The sequence below is a fragment of the Macaca fascicularis genome, chromosome 5 (assembly GCF_037993035.2).
Source record: "Macaca fascicularis isolate 582-1 chromosome 5, T2T-MFA8v1.1".
Taxonomy (NCBI): domain Eukaryota; kingdom Metazoa; phylum Chordata; class Mammalia; order Primates; family Cercopithecidae; genus Macaca; species Macaca fascicularis.
The window spans coordinates 144,315,174-144,323,251 of NC_088379.1; the positions used below are offsets into that span (position 1 = coordinate 144,315,174).

At 48.0% G+C, this 8,078-nt stretch overlaps 1 protein-coding gene across 28 annotated transcripts in view; it reads right to left on the minus strand.

Moving 5' to 3' along the window:
- The window catches only part of ELF2 (E74 like ETS transcription factor 2), a 121,675-nt gene extending 114,275 nt beyond the window's left edge, over positions 1 to 7,400 (minus strand). For all 28 annotated transcript variants that reach the window (XM_065545510.2, XM_074040477.1, XM_065545499.2 and 25 more), the window contains exon 1: positions 7,161 to 7,400. The gene's annotated coding sequence lies outside the window, so the exon portion shown is untranslated. The remainder of the gene's footprint in view (positions 1 to 7,160) is intronic.
- Between the last annotated feature and the right edge of the window lie 678 nt (positions 7,401 to 8,078).

Below are 8,078 nucleotides of genomic sequence, written 5' to 3' on the forward strand. Positions count from 1 at the left end.
CAGTGTTGCAATCTCAGCTCACTGCAACCTCCGCCTCCCAGGTTTATGCAATTACCCTACCTCAGCCTTCTGAGTAGCTGAGATTATAGGCATGCGCCACCACCTCCAGCTAATTTTTGTATTTTTAGTAGAAACAGGGTTTTGCCATGTTGGCCAGGCTGGTCTTGAACTCCTGACCTCAGGTGATCCACCCACCTCGGCCTCCCAAAGTGCTGGAGTTACAGGCATGAGTCACCACACCCAGCCCAAACAATCCAATTTTAAAAGGAGCAAAAGATCTGAATAGAGGTATCATCAAAAAAAATGGGTCAGACACAGTGGCTCATGCTTGTAATCCCACCACTTTGGTAGGTCAACAGAGGAAGATCGCTTGAGCCCAGGTGTTCAAGAGTAGCCTGGGCAATGCAGTGAGACCCCCATCTCTACAAAAAATAAAAATTAAAAATTAACCTGGCATGGTGGTATGCACCTGCATTCCCCATTCCCAACTACTCAAGAGGCTGAGGTAGGGGGACTGCTTGAGCCCAGGAGGTCAAGGCTACAGGGAGCTCTGGTCGCACCACTGCACTCCAGCCTGGGCAACAGAGTGAGACCCTGTCTTTTGCCCATTTATGCCAAGAGTTCCATTATTGGAATGCTAAACTTGTGGGAATTATTAATATCCTACTGCTCAAGGTAATCGCCAAGGTCTGATTTTTCACCAAAAAAAAAAAAAAAAAAAAAAAATTGCAACTTTAGAGACATAAATAGGTCAAGAAAAAAGACACATGAAAAGATGCTCAATACTATGAGTCATAAGAAAATTAAAATTAAAATCACAATGACGGCCGGGCGCGGTGGCTCACGCCTGTAATCCCAGCACCTTGGGAGGCCGAGGCGGGTGGATCACAAGGTCAGGAGATCAAGACCACGGTGAAACCCCGTCTCTACTAAAAATACAAAAAATGAGCCAGGCGCGGTGGCGAGCGCCTGTAGTCCCAGCTACTCGGGAGGCTGAGGCAGGAGAATGGCGTGAACCCAGGAGGCGGAGCTTTCAGTGAGCCAGGATCGCGCCACTGCACTCCAGCTTGGGCGACAGAGCGAGACTCCGTCTCAAAAAAAAAACAAACAAACAAACAAAAAAAATCACAATGACTCCACTAAAACAGAGAAAAAAAGAAAAAAAAAAAAAAAAAAAAAAAAAAAAACAACGAATCACCAAAATCAGACTAGGCACGGTGGCTCATGCCTGTAATCCTAGCACTTTGGGAGGCCAAGGCCAGAGGATTGCCTGAGCTCAGGATTCGAGACCAGCCTGGGCAACATGGTGAAACCCCGTCTCCACTAAAAATACAAAAAATCAACTAAGCATAGTTGTGCTCAGCTGTAATTCCAGCAGCCTGGGAGGCTGAGGCATGAGAATTGCTTGAACCCAGGAGGGAGAGGTTGCAGTGAGCTGAGAATGCGCCACTGCACTCCAGCCTGGGCGACAGAGTGACTCAAAGACAAACAAACAAATTCATATCCATTAGAACAGCTATAATTTTTTGAAAAGACAATAGTAAGTGTTGACAAAGATATGAAGAAAACTGGAACTCTCAAACATTGCTGTTGGCAATATAAGATGTTACGGCCACTTTGGGAAACAGTTTGGCAGTGTCCTAAAAAGCTAAACATATGATGCTGTAATTCTACTCCTAGATAGCTAACCAAGAGAAACAAAACCATATGTTCACATAAAGACTTGTACTCAAATGTTTGAGTATTATTCAAAAGAGTCAAAAACTGGAAATAATCGAAACACCTATATACTGGTCAACAGTTAAAGTGTGTTACAGTAATCTCCCCTAACCTACAGCTTTACTTTCCAGTTTCAGTTACCCACAGTCAAACATGTTCTAAAAATGATAAATGGAAATTTTCAGAAATAAACAATCTATGTTTTAAATTGTGTGCCATTCTGAGTAGCATGATGAAAACTCATACCATGCCACTCTGCCTCGGATGTGAATCATCCCTTTATCCACCATATTCACGCTGTCTACACTACCTGCTTAGTGGCCATCTCAGCTATCAGATCAACTAGTATCGTAGTGCTAGTGTTCAAGTAACCCTTATTTTACTTAATAATGGCTCAAATGCTCAAGAGTAATAAGGATGACAATTTGGATATGCTAAAGAGAAGCTGTAAAATACTTCTTTTAAGTGAAAAAGTGAAAGTTCTCAATTTAATAAGAAAAAAAACTTTATGCTGAGTTTGCTAACATCTACAGTAAGAAATCTTCCATCTATGAAATTGTGAATAGCATATTGTTGTAACTCTTCTATCATACTGTTTTTAATCTCTTATTATGCCTGATTAACAAATTAAACTAGGTATACAGATATAGAAAAAAATATATAAGATTCAATACTACCTGAGATTTCAGGCATCCACTGGGGGTCTTGGAATGTATCCCACATAGATAAGGGGTGGGACTATCATATACTCATACAAAGAAATACTATTCCAAAATAAAAAGGAACAAAAAACTGATAAATGCTACAATATGAATGAACCCCAAAAACATTATGTTAAGTGAAAGAAGCCAGATACGAAAGACTACATATTGTACAATTCCATTTATACAACTCCAAAATATCCAGAAAAAGCAAATGGATTAAGACAAAACCAATCAGTGATTGCCTGAGGCTGGGGCTGGGAATAAGGGTTAACTGCAAACAGGCTGGAGGGAATTTTGGAGGCAATGGAAATGTTCGAAAACTAGCTCAAGGTGATAGTTTCACAATTCTATATATTTACTAAAAAGTATTGAATTATATACTCAAAATGGATTTTTTTTGGTATCAGGTAAGTCAAAAGCTAATTTATTAAAAAGTGTACATACCCAAAGAAATGACGTCTACACAAAAACACGAATATTCATAGCAGCATATAGCCCAAAACAATAGAATCTTAAATGTCCATCAACTGATGCAGAGATAAATAAAATGTAATATATCCCTAAAGAGAATATTACTCAGCAATAAAAAAAAAAAAAGTGACTATAGGCTGGGTGCAGTGGATCATATCTGGAATCCCAGCACTTTGGGAGGCTGAGGCGGGTGGATCACGAGGGTCAGGAGATCGAGACCATCCTGGCTAACACAGTGAAATCCTACCTCTACTAAAAATACAAAAAATTAGCTGGGCATAGTGGCACGTGCCTGTAGTCCCAGCTACCTGGCAGGCTGAGGCAAGAGAATCACTTGAACCCGGGAGGCGGAGGTTGCAGTGAGGCGAGATCTTGCCACTGCACTCCAGTCTGGGCAACAGAGCGAGACTCCGTCTCAAAAAAAAAAAAAGTGACTATAAAAAATTTTTTTAATTAAAAAGGAGCAGGTAAAGTGGCTCACGCCTGAAATCCCAGCACTTTGAGAGGCCAAAGCGGGAGGATTGCTTGAGCCCAGGAGTTCAAGACTACCCTAGGCAATATGGTGAAACCCCATCTCTATAAAAAAGAAAATAGATTGGCTGGGCACGGTGGCTCACCCCTGTAATCCCGGCACCTTGAGAGGCCGAGGCGGGTGGATCACGAGGTCAGGAGATCAAGACCATGCTGGCTAACATGGTGAAACCCCGTCTCTACTAAAAATACAAAAAAAAAAAAAAAAAAAAAAAAAAATTAGCCGGGTGTTGTAGCATACACCTGTGGTCCCAGTTACTAAAGAGATTGAGGCAGGAGAATAGCTTGAACCAGCAGAGGTTACAGTGAGCCAGATCGTACCACTGCACTCCAGCCTAGGCGACAAAGCAAAGAAAAATAAAAAAAGAAGAAAACAGATGAAATTAAAAAAGAAGGCCGGGCGCGGTGGCTCAAGCCTGTAATCCCAGCACTTTGGGAGGCCGAGGCGGGCGGATCACGAGGTCAGGAGATCGAGACCATCCTGGCTGACACGGTGAAACCCCGTCTCTACTAAAAAATACAAAAAACTAGCCGGGTGAGGTGGCGGGCGCCTGTAGTCCCAGCTACTGGGGAGGCTGAGGCAGGAGAATTGAGTGAACCCGGGAGGCGGAGCCTGCAGTGAGCTGAGATCCGGCCACTGCACTCCAGCCTGGGCGGCAGAGCGAGACTCCATCTCAAAAAAAAAAAAAAAAAAAAAAAAGAAATGAAGTACCGACACATATTACAACATGGATATACTTTGAAAGCATTATGCTAAGCGAAAGAAGCCAGTCACAAAAGACCACATATATGGTTTCATTTATATAAAATGTCCGGAATAGTCTAATCTATAAAGATAGAAAGTCGATCAGTGGTTGCATAGGACTGGAGTGCTGAGGGAAAATGAAAAGCGACTGCTAATGGATATGGGGATCTTTTGGGGGATGATTAAAATGCTCTACAATTGATTATAGTGATGGCTGCACAACTTTGAATATACAGTCGGCCCTCCATATCCATGAGTTCTGAATCCATGGATTCAATCAATGAGGTACAGAAACTACTCAAAAAAACTTGTCTGTAAATGAACATGTAGAGACTTTTTTCCTGATCATTATCCCTAAACAACACACAGTATAACAACTATTTACATAGCATCCACATTGTATTAGGTAGTGTAAGTAATCTGGAGATGATTTAAAGCATACAAGAGGATATGCATAGTTTATATGCAAATAATATGCCGTTTTTATTTCTTCATTTTTCCTAAGAGACAGAATTTTGCTCTGTCACCCAGGCTGGTGTCCAAACTCTGGTCTCACGAGATCCTCCCACCTCAACCTCCTGAATAACTGGGATTACAGGCACAGGCCACCGCATCCAGCAACTATGCCATTTTACTTTAGGGACCTGAGCATCCATAGATTCTAGTATCTGAGAAAGGCCCTAGAACCAACCCCCAACAGATACCGATGGACAACCGTACTTAAAAACCACTGAATTGTTCACCTGCAAAATGGAGTAATTTTTTTTTAAAAAATTAATTACTAAGCCCACTAAACTGTACACTTTAAACTGAACTGACTCGTATGTGAATTATATCACAATGACGTTGTTACCCCCTCCAAAAATGGTATACAACATGAGCAGGTAAAGCCATTAACATTAGCAAGACCCTACAGGCCACAGGTACCAATCTGTTTACTTAGCATAGAAAAATCCCAAAGTTACAAATTCTTTCCAACCATACTCAAGCTATTTTGTAAATGAGTATTTATGTCTGAAATAAGAGACAATGATTAATCCAATGAGTTAAATCACTAAACTTAAAAATAGGTTGACATAAATATTCAAATTTGAAATGCCCAGGATAGTCCAATTTTTTTTTTTTTTTTTTTTTTGGAGACAGGATTTTGCTCTTGTCGCCCAGGCTGGAGTGCAATGGCCCGATCTCGGCTCACTGCAACTTCCATCTCCTGGGTTCAAGCAATTCTCCTGCCTCAGCCTCCTGAGTAGCTGGGATTATAGGCGCCCGCCATCGCGCCCGGCTGATTTTTGTACTTTTGGTTAGAGATGGGGTTTCACCATATTGGTCAGGCTGGTCTTGAACTCCTGACCTCAGGTGATCCGCCCACCTCTGCCTCCCAAAGTGCTGGGATTACAGGCGTGAGCCACCACGCCCTGCCTGATATTCCAATTTTCCATTTCATGTGTTTAACTACTAGATATCATCTCAATAATATTTACATGAATATACTGTGTACACTGTAATGCTCTATAAAAAGTTTTATTATTCCTAAACTCCCTTAAATGTAATTTAATGGTTTCCAGTCCTATATAAGTCATTCTACCTTTTGAAGAAACTCCGAAACACAAATATCCAATCCTTTGTTAGTAAAGCATACATCCTTCTCTGATTCTGGCACGAAAGAAAGTGCATAATTTACTTCTGGATAGAGAGTCACAGATAAAAAGGAAAGCAAATCTGATTATCAAACACACGATTACTGTTCTCTCATCACCGGATTAAAATTTAAACCATTAAGCTGAAGTAAACGTTCATGAACATATGAAAGGGGGGAATTTTTAACAGTTTTACAATGACGCGTCCTCCTCTTCCTCATTTAATGAAGTACTAAGAACTTAAAGGCTATTCTACAGCGAATCTGGCTCCTAGAAAGAGTCCATCCAGGATGCTGACAGAGGGAAAAGATTAGAAACTGTGCGATCTGGACTATTCTTGGTGTTACGGAGTATTTTTTCGGTCCTTTACGGACATGGAATAAAAATGCCCAAAAGGAGCAAGAGAGAGGGCTCGGCTGCCCTGATCACAAAGCTCCTGGGGTAGAGTCAGCATCCAGCCCTGGCAGAGCCCTCGCCGTCCTCCTTCCGCGCCCCTAGACCATCCCGTCGCGCAGTCCCTGAGGGCCAGCTTCGCGAGGATCCAGAAGGCAGTCGCTGGACGTGCGTGTTACGAGCCCGTTTTTGTTTTGTTTAAGAAACAGATTCCGATCTGAGCCAAGCCTCCCTGCCTCCCGGGGAACAGGGGGAGATGGCAGCAGGGTGCCGGCGTGGAGAGCGAGAATAAAAGAACGGCCGAGTACAACCTGTCGTGCAAGCTAGCAGCGCCAGGAAGGAAAGGTAAGCGGCGGCGATAAGGCACTACAGGGAAGGAAACTGGTGTCCAGCACCCCCCCTCAACCCAGCCACCCAGAGCGGCCGGAGCCTCCCAGGTCCCGCCCCGAGCTCGCGCCCAGCCCCGGCGCCGGCCGCAGACTCCCGCCCTACACAAACCCTCCCAGGACGCGCTTCCTCCGGAGCCGGACCCCCGCCCTGGCCTCCCGGCGGGATGAGGCGGGTCAGTTCAGTCCGCTTCTCGGCAGAGGTGACTCGCGCAGAGATGTAAACACGGCGAGACCAGCTGCGCTCGGCCCATCCCCCGCGCCGGGGTCTGTAACCTCTTCCCTCAGCCCTGCCCCGCGCCCCGCGCTCCCCGCGGGCAGGCGCTCAGCGCGCCTTCTCCTTTCTCCAAGTCCCGCTCCGCGACCGTTGCCCGGGGACACTCAGCCCCCTTCCCCCAGCCCCCGGCCGGTGTCACCGCCACAGCCGCCAGAAAACCCCTCCGCATACCCCGAAGCAAACAACACAAGCGCGGGGCGGGGGCGCGGAGGGAGGCGGCGGCACTCGGGACAGCTAGGCTTTATCGCCGCGCCCTTCGCGCTCCCTCTCACCAGCCTCGGCTGCCCGCGCTCTTACCTGCTCTCCGCGACGCCTGGGAAGACCGCGGCGTCCTTTTCCCTCTCAGCAGGGCCGCGGACTAGCAGCCGCCGCCGTTGGCCGAGCGTCCGGAGGGAGCCGGGGCCTCCCCAGCAGCCCAAGCCGCTCCACAGGGAGAGGAGGAGACAAAACAGAGGCTCGCCGCCCCGCGCAGCGACCCCCGCCCGCGCCGCCCCACCGACCCCCAACCGCCTAGGCGACGGCGGCGACACAGAGCTCGGCGCGGGGAGCAATGGTGGCCCCCGCCCCGCTCCCGGCCCCCTCCCTCCACCCCCCGCCTCGGCTCCTCCCCCTCGGCCTCCTGCCGCCGCCACCAGGACACTGGAGTCCGCCTCCCCCTCCCCGCCAGCTCAGAGCGCTCCTCCCCTCCCCACGCGGCGGGGGGGCGGGGGCGGCACCGCCAGTCACCGCAGCGCCTGTCAAACGCGGGCCGGCTATTTATACCCCGCGGGGCCCCGCCGCCCTCAGGCCCCCACCAGCCCGCCGAACCTGCCTCTTTTGCTCTCTTGAATCCCGCCTTCCTCTCCTCGCCCAACTTCTCCCAAACCCGCCTTCCCAGGTAAAGACGCTCGTCACTTGTCCGGCTCCCTGCCCGGGGCTCCCCGATCTCGCTCTCCACTCCAGCCCCGGATTGATGCAGGGGGCTCTGCCGCACGGGGCAGGCGTGTGAGGACTACGGGGCCGCGCGTGCACCTGCAGCGCCCGCCGGCTTCCCCCAGCCGGCCGGGACCGCACGCGCACACCCTCGCCACTTAGGGGCCACGCAGGCCCCGCCGTAACCGCATCCCCAACTCAGGACTCCCGCCCTTCTCCTCCGGAGATGGCCCCAGAGTCGGGCAGTCTGACAGTTACGGGGAGCGAGGTTTTGCAAAAACTCCTAGCCCGGTCCTTCCAGTC